Source organism: Aotus nancymaae, unplaced genomic scaffold, assembly GCF_030222135.1.
Source record: "Aotus nancymaae isolate 86718 unplaced genomic scaffold, 86718_ANA_hifiasm-v0.15.2.pri h1tg000057l, whole genome shotgun sequence".
Classification (NCBI taxonomy): Eukaryota; Metazoa; Chordata; class Mammalia; order Primates; family Aotidae; genus Aotus; species Aotus nancymaae.
The window spans coordinates 36170995-36184405 of record NW_026988471.1 but is presented as its reverse complement, the minus strand read 5'-3'; the positions used below and the strand labels follow the sequence as shown (position 1 = coordinate 36184405).

The following is a 13411-nucleotide window of genomic DNA, read 5'->3' as shown; positions in this document are numbered from 1 at the left end:
GTCGAGTCCTACATTATACCCTTGTTTGAATCTGTCCACCACCTCTTTCAATAGCAGAGTGAAAAATTAAAATATTTGACTCTGCAGTCCAGAGTCAGATTTTTAGTGTTTCTTGGAAATCTCAGGAATCCAGATTTCCTGTAAATATTCCCAACTTCTTTCATCAGATCAGAGGTCGGGTCAAGGTGGCAATAAAAGGAAAAAAAAACGTTCCTCTCCTCTAGTTTTCTGGTCCTCTCACTTCCCAGTCCTATTGAATAACATGCACTGTCCTCTCAAAGAAGAAAAGAGGAACAGTCCCTATAAACCTGATTCCTTTCACCAACACTAATTATGCCCCTTAAACCAAATTTATCACTTTACAAGCTTATCATGCTTTTGATCAGTTTTTCTCTGAGGGCTCTGAAGACCCAGTGTTCCAAGATCCAAAGAAATGAATCTCTAGTAAGAAATTTCGACACACTCAAGGAGAGGAGAAGTAGAATCAAAGATGAGGAGAGCAAAGGTCACCTGGTGACCACCAAGCAAACCATCCAGAGGAAAGAACTCCTTGTCTGAGAAATTCAGAAGTGATTAGACTTCCCCATTATCTAATGCTGGCATCTGGTTCTAAGCTTCTTTCTCAAAAATTTATAAGTAAATAGAATTTCCATATGTCTCCAGGCCTGTATGCATGTTGAAACTCGTTGTGCAACCCTTGCTGACATCAAGGCACCAAAATGCCTACAAATTTAATCATTTATTAAGACCTATGTGGCCAACAGGGTCCAAATTACCATTAAGTTCCGCTTTAAGGTTCATAAACACCCCTAAGGAAAAATCCACCACAATTCCTCTCTTGCTGAGGTGCCCTGCTGCACTCTTCTGCAGCGTTCTTTCTATCTAGAAAAACTTTCCTTTTCAAACCTATACTGTTGTCAGTAAATTCTTCTTACCAATCCGCAAGTCAACCACTTTTCAATGTCAGGGCTCTGAACCAAGCCCAGCAAAAGACAAAATTCATTCTTTACAGCTCACAGAATAGACAGCACTGATCTACACAGTACCAAAACTGACTATGATGTGAAATTACAAACAACTGATTGTTACAGGAAGTAGCTATACATCTAGTGTAAGTCTGTATATTTATAGAAGCATATATGTTGACATTTTATTCAAAAAATTTCATCTATGTTTAATTTTTTTGCATCTTGTGGAATCAAATAAGATAAAGCACCAATTTCATATATATATAATATACATTATATATGTGTGTGTGTGTGTGTATGTATATATATACACACAGGTATGAGTGCAACACCACACCAGGCTAATTTTTGTATTTTTAGTAGAGACAGGGTTTCACCATGTTAGCCAGACTGATCTCGATCTCCTGACCTCAAGCAATCCACCCACCTTGGTCTCCCAAAGTGCTGGGATTACAGGTATGAGCCACTGCATCTGGCCTTCTGCAACATATTAATGATAGAACATGAAAAGTAAAAAGCTGTTAAAGAATTTTTCATTCAGAGTTACTAAATTTTTATGGTGTAAGTTAAAAATATGATCAGAGATGTTAAGTGTGTCAATAACTTAGTGTGTTTTTAAGACCTAATTTTATAAATAAGTATGGTGAGAAATATTATTGTCCTCATTGTTAATGATTAAAAAAAGTTAAGGTACAAGGTTAAGTAATCTGTTCACAGTCATGCAAAGCTGATTCAGTTGCAGGCAGTGTAATTTTACTCTCCCTACAGGCATTTATAGTTTCAGAGGAGAAAATCTAAGTAGCTATTAAAATCTGACTTTCAATAAGCAGAGGAAAGCTTTTACTGAAGGTAAAATCAGATACCATTGAAAGTATTTTATCTCTAGATGTTAAGCACAATATTCATTTTTATATTTTTGTCTCCTTTAATCATGCATCTGATATCATATCTATTAAAGGGGGGAAAGGGAATTAAAAAAAAATTAAATGCCAAAATGTAAAGTAATATAATCTAAAGTCAAGGCAATGGCACTCAGTTGTCTTTTGCTTTGGGGTCATTTGTGGATTTTCTAAGGTGTTATATTCTACTTATCCATATTTTAAAGACATGAAATTGTGAGATTCTCCTACTGATCAGACTACACAGACTGTTATCAGACAACTTAAACAGCACCCTTTCTCTCAATCTTATAATGGTAACTGTGAATTGTGCTTGTTAATTTGTCCCTTTCTAGCTTTTCATGAAAGAACAATCATTCTAAGGTAATTTTCAAGTCATACCAAACAGACAAACAAACAAACTTTGCTTTTAAGACTCAGGATAGGCCCAGCAGTGTCAAATAAGAGGAAGAAAGGCTCTAAAACCTCTTTCTACAGGGTCCCAAAATAGAACATCAAGAAAGCAAATAAAAATGACACAAATTCACAGAAAATAGCAACAATTATTTAAAAAACAAGTTGTCTATGCCACACATCACTAAACAATAATAATAGAAAGTTGCAACATAACACCACAACTCAAATTCCACCCTAAAATCACATATGCTCCTATAAATATCTAATTTTTGCTTAAATTTAGAATGAATTTATGCTGTTTATTTTTATATATGAAAACATTTGCAAAGTATTTTGAATGTTTTAGTAATACTCAGTACAGATTGTGGTCATAGAAAATCCTACCAACATGACAGTTCATAATACTCTGTTGTTCAGATTCTAATAAATTGGATGAACTAATCCATCTTCAATTTTAATGTTTGGAAAAACATTTCTACAGAGCTCATGATTAGCACCAGACCAAGAATATACCTAAATTTCCTTAAAAAAGAAGCTTAAATTACTGAGCATAGAATTTTAGTAAGACTAATCCCGTTCTGTACTGCCCAAACCTTGATCTTTTATGGTTCTCACTCAGTAAATTACATACCTATTATGCAGAACACTAAAGTTTGAATTTAGAGATCTGTGAGAAAGAAAAAGAGATTGATTCATTGCCTTTCATAATATTTTTGTTTAGTCCTCCAAAAAATTTTCTTCTAACAATGTTAGATCTGTATTACAATTAGGAAGAAGCACAGTAGTAATTTTAGAAAGGGAGCCAAGAGGAAATTTCATAAGCAAAAAGGAAGGGCCATAAGGGAACTGTACATCTTCATTCCACTCTAAGGCAAAATGTTCTTCTTTTGATTCTATTCTTCGATGGGAGAAAATGACCATCAATCAGAAAAACAAACTAATGTCTCAGACAGGAAATGAATGACATTCAAGACTAAACCATAGGCCGAGCATGGTGGCTTGTGCCTGTAATCCCAGCACTTTGGGAGGCCTAGGCAGGCGGATCATTTGCGGTCAGGAGTTCGAGATCAGCACTGCCAAAATGGTGAGACCTTCACATCTACTAAAAACACAAAAATTAGCTGGGCATAGTGGCGCATGCCTGTAATCCCAGCTCCTCAGGAGGCTGAGGCAGGAGAATCATTTGAACCCAGGAGACGGAGGCTATAGTGAGCCAAGATTGCACCACTGCACTCCAGCCTGGGCTAGAGTGAGACTCCATCTCAAAAAAAAAAAAAAGATTAAGCCATAGATAAAGGATGCAGTAACAATTATTATTCAAGATTTTTAGGCACTGAAAATATGAGGGAAACCTGGTAAAGTGAATAGAAAATAGCCTAATTATAAAACATCTCTGTGTGCTATAATTACATGTTAATCTTTATTCAATTATGCAGCTAGCTACAGAATACTATTATTTTATAGTACACACATGCATACATCTTTAGCATATCCTTTGAAGGTGTAAAAATTATGATACTGTAATCCTTAAAGAGCAGGCACCTGGTAACAATTTCTTGAAAAATATTAAGTGTCTAAAAACACATACTTTATGATTATTCAACATAGTGCCTGCCACAAATATGGCGAAATATTTGATTCATTACAGTATATAATGTACAGCCTAACCAGCAGGCTAACGACAAGCAATGATCTTCCCTTGACCGGACACCTTCTTTAATTGTTACTCTCTTTCCCTTCCCTTCCATTTTTTAATGTAATCTACACCATTAGTTCCCAAATGCTAGTTCCATATTAATGCCTGTCCATGATTATGCTTGGACAGTTTGTTGCAGAAGGAGAACATTTTTTTAATGTTGTTAATAAGGCAATTATATTTAATCAAAGTCTGATCTTTAATCTTCTTCCTCCATATTTGGGAATCATAGGTTGTAGGTTCTTGGGTTTGTCTTTTATTGTCTTACTCTCTTGTTTCATTGTGGTAAAATATATACAACATAAAATTTGCCATCTTAACATTAAATACAGTAAGTTCATTAAACACATTTACATTTTTGTGCAATGATCACTACTATCCAGCTCTAGAATTATTTTCATCTGGCAAACTGAAACTGTACCCATTAAACAATAACTCTACATTTTTTCTTCCCCCCAACCTCAAGCAACCACCATTATACTTTCTGTCTCCATGAATTTGACTATTTTTTTTTTGTTTTGTTTTGTTTTGTTTATATAGCGTCTCTCTCTGTCACCCAGGCTGGAGTGCAATGGCACCACGTTGGCTCACTGCAACCTCGACTTCCCAGGTTCAAGCAATTATACTCCCTCGGCCTCCTGAGTAACTGAGATTACAGCCATGTGCCACCATGCCCAGCTAGTTTTTATATTCTTAATAGAGATGGGGTTTCACCATGTTGGCCAGACTAGTCTCAAACTCCTGACCTCAGGTGATCAGCCCATCTCGACCTACCAAAGTGCTGGGGTTACAGGCATAAGCCAATGCGCTAGGCCAAATAAAGGTATTTTAAATCTGGAATATAAGTTCCAATTAGCTAGACTCCGAAATTTCAGACTTTAGCCTCAGTCACAGGCCATCAGAACTCTTCCAAAAATACTCAGAATAAATTACCGATGGATCAGCATGTCTTAACTCACTGGTACATGTGTAATTCACAGGAAAGCATCAGCAACAATATTACTACTGATATTAACAGCACATACAGTACCTTTTGATAAACAATGGAGCACACAAGATCCTTGACAGCAGATAAAGACAGTTCCTGGGCTTCAATGGTAACACTCTTCCGTGTGAGGCCAATTTGCAGTAGAAATGAAACTGTATGCACTGAGCCTCTGGAGTTGGTGAGCGATGGTGTACTGAAGCTTCCATTAGACAGTTGGGCAGAGAGTCCCGTCTTAGGACTTGAACATGGAGAAGCAGTTGGAAGCACAGCAGGAATAGCTGAAGATAATACAGACTTCTGGGCTGATGGAGGGGAATTATTTGCAGACATCTGCCTTTCTTTAATCTTTTAAAATAGTTGTCAATTCGTTTTCAACAGTTATGAAGAGGTTTTAAAAATAACAGCAGTAAAGAAAATGACTGCACTTTTGGATTTAGTTGAAAGCTTCTTTATTTCCTCTTTTAAGCCACTCATGCCGATGATGATAAGTTTTATCAATGAGTTGAATGCACAAAAGGTCCTACTTCTCTTAATATCAGTCCCATCAAAAAGCAATCTTGTGTGTAGGAAGACAGCCAGGGATTTGTAAAGGATTTAACATCACTAAGCTATCCTCAGCAGAAGAGAGTTGACGGAGCTTATTTACGAATCTATTTTCCTTTCAGTCTGTTCTGGTCTCTTTAATTTCAGAAAATACATATTGAATACAAGTTGTTTTTCTGTCAAGATGAAATCCTCTTTGTTTAAAAAAACAGTAAGTGTTTTGGATTCATCAATTCAGTACTTTTGCTTTGGTTTACTAATTTCACAGGACACCTTCTCAAACGTCCATACTTAAATCACCTCAAACGTCCACACTTAATTCACCTTCTCAAATGTCCTCAATTTCATTCTGGAGGTGGGGGAGCTTTTGTATGATGAAGTACAAAGCTTTTTAAAATAGTATAGGCATATTTCATTAGATGAAAGCGTCCATCAAGAAAAAGCGATGCTTTCTGATATGTAGACAGCCTGGAAGGAAATTTTTTAAAGGTTTTCAATATTTTATATTCATTTGACATTAAAAATAAGAAGGTAACAATAATTTTTGGTCTGTGCTTATAATTCACTAATAAATCTTAATGGGTAGCCATTTTTGGCTAGTGAGCAAAGACTTTTTGCACTATAGGTATAATTTCACGGAGAAGATGAAAAAAGTATCCTTGGCACTCTACACTGATACCTAAAACTTAAACATTAAACATTTTTTTAAAATCTACTTTATTTTTAAATGATGAAGACCAAACACTTTTATTTTACAATAACATGACTGAATTATATCAAAAATAGAAGGGACAAAAAAGAGTAAAACTGACATTTTCACAGACATACAATATATATCACCCAGCCACACAAAAGATGTACAATACTTTCCTAATATAAGAGTATTATTTTTTCACATTAAAATACTAATCCTGTCAAAATATGACTCCTGACTTGCTTTGTTGAAAAATTCCTTTCAGAAGGCTGAGGCAGCAGGAGGGGATATACTGAACAGTTAAATGATCAACAGGTGTGAAAGCTGACATACTTCTAACAGGAATACAGGAGAAAGGGATCTCAACATAAGGGATTTCTCCTATCCAAGTCCTAACTAGGCCCAACACTGCTTAGCTTCCAAGATCAGACAAAATCAGGCACATTTGGGGTGATGGGGCCATAGACCACAAAGCATTTCTAACAGAAAGAAAGAGAACAGTAGGTATAGTTAAATATATATAATTACCATAATTTTTAGGAAAGCACAGTTCAAAAAGGTAAAAAGAAATAAAAAAGGTATGAGCCCTCATGGCTTAGGCGTGAAACAGCTCGTAACTGATGGCTCCGTTTAAGTTCCATCTATATACCCATAAGTAATTCCAACAGAGAGAAAGAGTTAAGTATCCAGTGTGGCTGCAGAGTAACTATCTGCAGAGTAGTTAATGGGTTAAATTAGGACGAACATGACAGAAGGGCAAAAGCACACAACTATAGTATTAGGAACTGGAAAGCTCAGGAAAAACCTGAGACTTAAAATCTGCTTGAAGATAAAAGCCTTTATAGCTACTTTCACGTAAATCATTATTATTCCATCTTACATAATGCGCAACATTTGATAGTTTATATATGTTTCACATACTTTACCTTGTGATACCTCTTTGAAAGTCGACAGGGTAAATATCTCTTGTAGACAAGAAAATCGAAGCAAAAGGTGGTAACGCAACTTGCCCAGCAGCTCGTGGCTATTAACAGGTGGAGCAGGAATTAGAAGCCAGGTTTCATACTCTCTTACTCAGTGCTGTCTCCACCATAACACACGATTTCTCCAAGAGAACAAGGAACTAAGAATCACTGCTCAGAGGCTGCTGCTAAGGTTGAGGAATCACACAGAAAGACAGACTGCTCAACCTGTATTTTGCTTATCTTCTCCAACAGTTTTAAATGAAAACTGCAGAAAGGCATTGACAACTGAAACCTGAGCCTCATGACCAAGAGACTGTAACAACTTTATGTGAGTTTGAGTCTCTGGGCCCAGATGCAATCCATTCCATACTACTAAAGCAATTTGCAAATGTAATCACAAAGCTGACTCCCATAATCCTGGACAAAGAGCTCAAAAAGACAGATATAATCTTGGCCTGGAGATCTGTAGAGCTGCTTCAAGTTCTGGGGGCTGGAGAAGCAGGAAAGCAAATTTCAGAAATTACAAATATAAAATAATGAAGCAAATGCTTTGTGAATAACTAGAGAAGAATATAACGATCACTAGACGTCAGTAGGAATTCAAACAATAATAATGCCTAGTCAACCACATTTACACCTGGGAAAATAATGATAATAGCTTACATTTACTAAGCTCTTACTATCTGCCAGAGACTGTTCTAAGCACTTTATGTATTACCTCATTTAATCCTCACAGCAACCCATTATATGGTTGAGAAAACAGAGGTTCAGAGATTAAAGTACTTACCCAAGACCACACAATTAGCAAATCCAGAAAAAAAGATAGTTTATTCTGAAAAAAATAGTATCCAAGATGACTGTCTATGCTATCTTTGTAAGTGTGTTACCTGAGTGTGGGTTGGATGTTAGTGTAGTTAAGTTTGCTGCGCTACGTCAGCTTAGATGAGCAAAGTCTTTATGGAACTGCCTTGGAACACTGTCCTCAGCCTTATATTGTTTTTCACTATTTATGAAATAATAAAGACAAAGAATATGCTCATAAAATCCTCCGGTTGAAGGAATCTGGGAGAAATAAACTAACATTAAAGTGAAACTTAAAGATAAGCATAAAGCTTTGCATTTAGTTTCCCCAAAATGTGCAATATGGAAATGGGGAACTGCTAACTTGGAAGCAGTTTATATGAGAGGTGTTTATCAGTGCACACGTTTAATACAAACCGCTAATATAATGGGTGACTAAAAGAGCTAATGCAAACCTAATGCCCTAGGACACAGAGAACACATCAGCATCCACGTGTATACGCCTTATTACTTAGCCTACATCAATATTATGTTTATTTCTATTGTCAACACTTTCAGAGCTATATGATTTTTTTAAAAAATCACACACGCAAAGGTAAAAACAATGTCATGCGATAAAACTGTGCTTAACAAAACCAAGTAGAATAAGTGGTTTTCATATACTTGAATAAGCGTTAATAAGAGAATTGGTTTTATTCAGCATTGCTGCAGAGGGCAGACATAAAATGAGGATGACAGCATTTCTTACTTAACCTTACAGGTTGCAAGGATTGAGCTACAGGGTATAAACTATCTGTAACGACACCTGGCTAACAGTAAGTGCTCAGTAAGTTTTAGCAATTTTCATAGCAATTCATTGAAGGAATTAACAACTAGGCCTTTATTTTATGCTAAACACATAAAGTGAGATATGATACTTTATTAAATTCTTGCAACAATCCTAGGAGATCTGTTTAACTCTATTTTCCAGAAAAGAACCCAGAATTTTAGAGAAGTTGTTGCTTGCCCATGACTATATAGCTGCAAAGTGATAGAAATAGGATTCAAACTAGTTTCCCTGACTCCAAAGCCCAAATTCTTTCTTTTACTTTATTCCATATCCAGCAACCTAACAATGGAACAGGTTGTCTCACGAGGTGATGAACTCCATAACATATCTGACTGAAGTAGTTTTTAAAAGCTGAACTATCACAATAAATGGTAAAATATCTATGAATAATACTGTATGCAAATTAACAACTTCTTTTTTTTTTTTTTTTTGAGACAGAGACTCACTTTGTTACCTAGGCTGGAGTGCAGTGGCACGATCTTGACTAACTGCAACCTCTGCCTCCTGGGTTCAAACGATTTTCATGCCTCAGCCTCTCCAGTAGCTGGGAATACAGGTGCTCACCACCATACCTGGCTCATTTTTGCAATTTTAGTAGAGACGGGGTTTCAACATATTGGCCAGGCTGGTCTCAAACTCCCGACCTCAAGTGATCCACCCACCTCAGCCTCCCAAAGTGCTAGGATTACAGATGTGAGCTGCCATGCCTAGCCAAATTTGACTATTCTAAGTACATACCTCACATAAGTGGAATTATACAGTATTTGTCTTTCTGAAACTGTCTTATTTCACTTAACATAACGTTTTCAAGATTCACTCATGGTATAGCATGTCTCAGAATTTCCTTCCTTCTTAAGGCTGAAAAATAGTCTGTTTTATGTGTATACCACATTTTCCTTATCCACCCATCCACTGATGGACACTTGGGTTGCTTCCATCTTTTGGCTATTCCTAACAATGCTGCTATGGACATTTCTGTATAAACATCTCTTCAAGACCCTGCTTTCAATTCTTTTATATATATACCCAGAAGTAGAATTGCTGAATCATATGGTAATTCTACTTTTGATTTTCTGAGGAACCACCATACCATAGCAGCTGCCATTTCACATTCTCACCAACAGTGCCTACATTTCAATTTCCCTACATCTTCGCTAACACCTGTTGTTTTGTGTCTTTTTTTCACAGTAGCTATCCTTATGAATGTGAGGAGATATCTCACTATGGTTTTGATTTGCATTTCCCTAATGATTAGTGATGCTGAAGTGTTGCTTGGCTTCAACATTTTTAATTGGTAAAACAAGAAGTTGGCAACTTGATTAGTCTCCGGTTTTTCAACAAATTTATTGGTTATTGGTATCTGAAACTCTGAAAACCAGCAGTGTGCTCTCTCTGTCCTCTTCTCATCTAAAAATTGCCCCATCAATTCACTGCAGTCTGGCTTTGGCCCTCAATCTTCTCCTGACTTCTCTCACCAGAGTTAACAAATTAACTTGTAATTGCCAAATAGAATGGACCTTCTTCAGTCCTTATATAATTAGTGAAAAGCACAGAGTATCTGGAATCAAACCTAAAGTCCCACTTGCTTCAGCACAGTAGGACCTCGATAAATGTAATCCTACTCCTGGACTTCCCTAAGGGAAATTTCATCCCTTCCCATAGTTTCATTCTCTACCCTATGCAATGACTCCCAAACCTCTAGTACTCAGCCATGTCAGTGGACCATTAATATTATGCAAGGCATTCTGCAATGGATATATGGATAAATTAACTATGGCCTTGGCTCTCCAGGAGCATGTGGTTTAGTAAGATATATACTTGTGCAATACAGTGTCACAGGTGCTATGAAGGAGCATGCTGAGAGCACAAAGAAAGGAATAATGATTCCCATATGACCTGAAATAGACAGGAAAGGTCTCATAGAAGAGAAACTTGAAGTGAATGAATATCAGAAGTACTTACCAGGTAGCAGAGGGGAGACAGCTATCAGATCATTTATCAATTCTTAAAATTAACGAAGAGAATATTTGAGGTAGGAAACCTTAGATCATCCTTTCAGAGGACCAGGTGAGGGCTGGTGAACTAAGAGTATCAGTGGAAAAGAAGAAAGGAGATACCACACAAGAAACATGATGGTATGAAATTGATGGGACTTGGTCACCAGTTAGATTTGAAGAACAAGGGAAAAGAGCTTAGGCTAACTTAGTAGGTTCTGTCTTGGATGAATAAATGGATGGTGGTAGCATGCACTAAGATTGGAAATGTAGGAAGAGGAACAGGTTACAAGGAAAAGATTAATTCAATTAGGGACACTTTGAATTTGTGGTCTTTCTATGGCACATTCAGGTGCTTATAGAAAGAGATTAAGGATAGAGATGTAGATCTGTAAGACAGACATCGAAGCTATATGTAGCAAATGCATCAGGTGCCCTGCCAATATCCCTTCATACTCACCATTCCCATGCATGCCCTTTTAGGGGATTCCAACAGCAAGCACCTGAGAGCCTTTGCCTGAGGGCTCGCAGCAGAACCCACAGGGTGGGTCTGCCGCCTCTGATACTAATGGCAATAACGAGGAGTGTCTGTTTAATAGTTTTCTTTTTGGAGGTGAGGAAGATGTTCCGAAATTAGATAGTGGAGATGTGGCAAACTTTGTGAATATACTAAAAACCAGTCAATTCTACACTTTTAAAAGGTGAATTTTAGTGCTCACTGAAACGATACAGAGAAGACTAACATGGCCCCTGTGCAAGGATGACACGCAAATTCGTGAAGTGTTCCATATGAAAATTTAAAAAATAAAATAATAAAATAAATAAAAGGTGAATTTTATAGTGTTTTATTTAGTATCTCCATTTGTAACAATTGCATGAGAAAAAAACATGTGGGCCGGACGCAGTGGCTTATTCCTGTAATCCTAGCATTTTGGGAGGCTGAGGTGGATGGATCACAAGGTCAGGAGTTCGAGACCAGTCTGGCCAATATGGCAAAACTTGTCTCTACTAAAAATACAAAAAAAATTAGCTGAGTGTGGTGGCGGGCGCCTGTAATCCCAGCTACTCAGGAGGCTGAGGCAGGAGAATTGCTTGAACTTGGGAGGCAGAGGTTGCAGTGAGCCAAGATCGCACCACTGCACTCCAGCCTGGGCAGCAGAGCAAGACTCTGTCTTGGAGATATATATAGATATATAGATTCACCATGGCTCAGCCCAACTCAACTATTTGGTCCACAAATATGCCAGATGTGTTCACATCTGTGTGCCTTTGCTTGCTCTATTGCTTCCACCTAGAATTTTGAATATCTGTTTTCTCACACTCTTCTCTCCCATGTTTCCCAATCCTATTTTTTCTTCCAGGCTGAGCAAAAATCCTCCTTTTACATGCATTCAACCTTCCCCAGGTCAGGAATTTACCTTATACCAGGTCAGGAATTTACCTTGTACTTCCCTGAAATCTTCTAACCCTTTATTTTATGTCCTGCTTTTTTTTTAAACTCTCTTCTCTGTATTATAGATTTTCACATAGATTAGCTAATAAACTTCAGATTCCTGAGAACATGAGATGTTTTACCTATATATACTATCAAATGTCTTGTACCTGGTAGCCTCTCAAAAATGTTTAGTGAATCAATATATCAAGGACTATAAAGTCTTGAGGGGAGTCTAGGAAAAAAAACAAGCAAATTAATTAAAATCAATTAGCCTTCAGCTAAATTAGTCATCATCATTAAAGAACATGTAAAGAAACAGTTTAAAATCTAGGGGAATATAATCAGAATTCTTTCTGGAACTACTTAAGGTTTTGAAATTTGAGCTGTCATGATAAGAGTACAGATTATAGTAAAATGTTCAGGTCATTACATTCTGACTAACTATATTAAAAATAAGCAAATATAAATCTATTTATTTTACCCTTACTAGAATACTTCAAGCTTTTAGTACAAAAAAAGGTCACAGTGACAGCTTCTGGTCATTTGAGGACCTGTGCAGTAAGATCTTTCTTTGATGATGTAAAAAGGAACTCGTTTTATGATCATAGCGGTTCCTGTTTCTTTTCAGTTCGTTATTATCTTTCTAAATTTCCCTCCATAGAATTCTCTGTGCTGCCAAAGGACAGAAGATACAGAGATGTGAAAAGCTCTAATCTTTAGCATGAATAACAATATTAATAGTTAACCCTTATTGACCATTCTCTGTGTGCCAAACTTTTAAAAAAGTGTTTTTCATGTATTATCTCATTTAATCCTTAGAATAGTTTATGGAGGAAGAATTATTATCATCCTAGTTAACTGATGATGAAGAGACTGAAGCACATAGAGGCTAATTTGCCCCTGGTCACACAGCTTGTTAAATGGCGGAATCCTGGTGTATAACAAGACAGATGACATTATGTGCATAATACATTACATGTTTTTTTATTTATTTCTCACAAACACTGTGAGGTAATTATTTCCCCTCATTTTACATATAAGGGAATTGATTCTTAGTGAGATTAAGTAGCTTGAAACTACTAAATGGCAGAGCCCAGATTGTATTCTGTCTTTGAAATCCCATCCCCACCCTTTTCTTCTAACTGGTTCCTCTGGGCTGGGTAGTTTCCACGCTCCAGGAAGGGAGTCTCAACTCCTCTGTTT

The 13411-nt window shown here is 36.8% G+C and overlaps 1 non-coding gene across 1 annotated transcript; it reads left to right on the top strand.

The window, feature by feature from the left end:
* Window positions 1–11465: 11465 nt before the first annotated feature.
* LOC135269776 (U6 spliceosomal RNA) lies at window positions 11466–11568 on the top strand. Its single transcript, XR_010338035.1, has one exon. It is a non-coding gene; the product is annotated as a U6 spliceosomal RNA (small nuclear RNA).
* The last annotated feature ends 1843 nt before the right edge of the window (window positions 11569–13411 follow it).